The 3,027-nt window shown below is 33.6% G+C and overlaps 1 long non-coding RNA gene across 1 annotated transcript; it reads left to right on the forward strand.

Moving 5' to 3' along the window:
- Window positions 1-685: 685 nt before the first annotated feature.
- Window positions 686-2,771, forward strand: LOC104091506 (uncharacterized). Its single transcript, XR_685168.4, has 2 exons — window positions 686-1,098; window positions 2,296-2,771. It is a non-coding gene; the product is annotated as an uncharacterized lncRNA (long non-coding RNA).
- The last annotated feature ends 256 nt before the right edge of the window (window positions 2,772-3,027 follow it).

Genomic DNA, 3,027 nt, shown 5'->3' on the forward strand with positions numbered 1-3,027 from the left:
CAATAAATAGATGTTTTCCCAATTGTTTTTAATTTTCTAGAATTTTTAGGAATTGTTGTTAATTGTTTGAATGTAGTTGCATTTTTGTGCACTTTTAATATTTTAAAGTCATGAAAAATACCAAAAATATTTAATTCTTCTTGTATAAAATTTTAGATCTTAATTGTATTTAGGATTTAATTACATTAATTAAGTACTTTATTAAATAAAAATCAAAGTAAGTAAATTAGGATTAGTTAAAATAGATTAATTAGCTTTTACTTTTAAATTGCAATAGCTTTAGTTTTAAGTTAATTAGCATTTAAATTAGTAAAATAAGTTAAGGATAATTTTACAAAATATATTAATTTAGGATCTAATTTAGGATTTTAGTTATTATGTTTAGGAGTTTTATTTATTTTTTAAATCAAAAGAAAAAGAAAAGAAGAAAGAACAAAGAAAGAGAATTAAGGGAAATTTTAATCATGTTTAAATCTGGGCCAAAAGCCTCTCAAAAGCCCAATCCCCTTAAAACTCCTTCCGCCCCAAGACCAATCCCTATACCCCCGTCCGGTCCAGTTTTAATAAAACGAAACGATGACGTTTCGGTCACGTTTAATCGTGGCCATTCGTTAGTCCAGATCTAACGGACCACAACTGATTTCCCCATTACCATATAACTGTCCGACCCCCCCCCCAAAACCCTAGAGACCGACCTTACTTCCCCCTTTCTCATCTCTCTCACCTCCGCCGCCTGCCGGAAATCGCCTTCGGCGGCGGCGATACCCCCAAACTACCTTAAATTGATACCACACACTACCCACACCCCCCTGATCATCATCCTACTGCCAATTTCCCAAAAATCCCTGCCAAATTTCTCCAATTTCAGATCTTAAAGATGGCCAGAAACCCTAGTCACCCTTTTTTCGATTTCCCGAGTTTTCAAGGCTCGATTTGACTTGAAACTTGCGTTAAACAATTGTTCTAGTTGAGATGATAGTCTTGGTTCATTTCGAGGATTACCGGATTCTGACCATGTCACCACTGACCGGCCAAAGCTTCGTCGCCATCATCGCTCGTTGATTCGCCTCAATCATCGACTCACTTCCGGCCAAATTAGTATACTTTTCTTTTCCCTTTTCCTTGTTTCTTGTTCTGTTTTTATTTTATTTTGGATCATTAGTTAGGTGTTAAGTATTAATTAGTTCAATTAAAAATAGGATTATTTATGTTAATTGCTTAATTTAGGATTAATATCCTTTTGTTTATCATTTTTTGCTTAGTTTTCTGTTCTGGCCGGATTGGTACCTAAATCCGGTCAAACTAATTTTTGTTTGCATGCCTTTATTAAGTGCATAATCAGTTAGTGTGTTTAATTGTATAAGTTATCGATCAATTGTTAAATAATTTGGTTGGTTAATGTTTGTTCATATCAGTGTATTTTTTTATGTCTTAATTGATACATGAGGGAGCTAAAGGAACATGGAACCTTAGGGCATTGAAAATCAGAAATTAGGTTAAAATTGGGGTGGTTATTTGTATTAAGCAGAACTTAGGGAGATCAATTGGACAGTAAAAATGGGGAATTTCATATAAGCATATAAGAAGCTTCTAGATCTTGGACAACTATCCATTTTTAGTTTTAAAAGATCCTGAAATTTGAAAGAATTATCTAGAAATAGGGACAACTGTCCAAAGCTGTTAAAAAAAATGCTTTTTTCCTAAATTTTAGGGACTGACATTCTAGAATGATTCCCTGATTTTTCTGTGCACACAACAGATTTTATGCTCTATATAAGAGACCTCACACTCCCTCACAGACGTTATTTTCTCTGCATTTCTCACCCACAAAGACTCACTGATTCTATACAGAAGAATAGTCTAAAATTTGAATATATGCTTAGGAAAACCCAAAAAAAAAGAGTTTAAAAAACCACTTTAAATTCCATGGCATGGTTTCAATAGTTTATGAGTTATGGCTGGACTTTGAGGTAGACTTGAAGTTGTTTCTTATTGTTACATCTGCTGCTTGTGTTGTGTTGTTAAGCTTGGCTAAGCTCCGGAATTCACCATTTTGACCTTTATTTGGTCTTCTTTCTGCTGTATACTTTTTTTTTCTGCTCTTAGGTATGTGACTGCATTCTTATATTTCTCCATTGAATGGAATTTCCTGTTTAATTCATGTTTGAGTATATATATCTGTTTGTGATAAGTTCAGATTTTGATTACATGTGTTAATTTTGTCCAGATTTGTTCCCATTTGTCCTTATAAATTAACGTTTTTGACTGTTTATGCCATAATCTTGTTTGATCCAGTATGTTGTTTGGCTAAATGTATTGGTAAAAAATAAATATTACACGTGGAATAATATGCGGATGACATGGCAAGATACGTGGATTACTAAGAAGATGACAACTGGAGTTCCACATTAAAAGGAGTCACGATTTATAACAGGTACGAGCAAATCACTCACGAGACGAATAGGTACGGTTGCCCGAGCCTAAATTATTCAGTGAAGAGACACATGCATGATGAATCAAGACAGTAAAGAGGGAAGATTCATGAACCTCAAATTAATGTGGAAGAAGAATTGAAACCGTTATAGAATCTTCATGAACAGTTACGGTTGTCAATTATAACGTTTCATTAATGTCATTAATGCTCATAACGATTCTGTCATAAAAAGGAAGAAACGTTATATTTGTAAATTCCTATATAAGGGAAGGGAATTTCACTTGTAAGGAGACGTTCTAATGAATATTGGCATATAATTACTTTCTTGTGCTTTCTACTGATTACTTTGCCATTTTTTATTCCGATTTCTTTTCTTATTTTTAAGAGAATATTGAATTTTTTGATTATCAGTAACTCGAGTACTTCTAAAGATAGGCTTTGACTGAGAATCTAATTCTTTGGTTAAACAAATTGGTTTTGTTGCCGGGAATCTGATAATCTTCTCTTACTTTCCAAATCACTCTCTCTCAACTGAATCATGTCGAATGTCAATGACAACAACTAGCTGGTGGAAGGAACCCCAGTTCCGTCAC

Source organism: Nicotiana tomentosiformis, chromosome 9, assembly GCF_000390325.3.
Source record: "Nicotiana tomentosiformis chromosome 9, ASM39032v3, whole genome shotgun sequence".
Taxonomy (NCBI): Eukaryota; Viridiplantae; Streptophyta; class Magnoliopsida; order Solanales; family Solanaceae; genus Nicotiana; species Nicotiana tomentosiformis.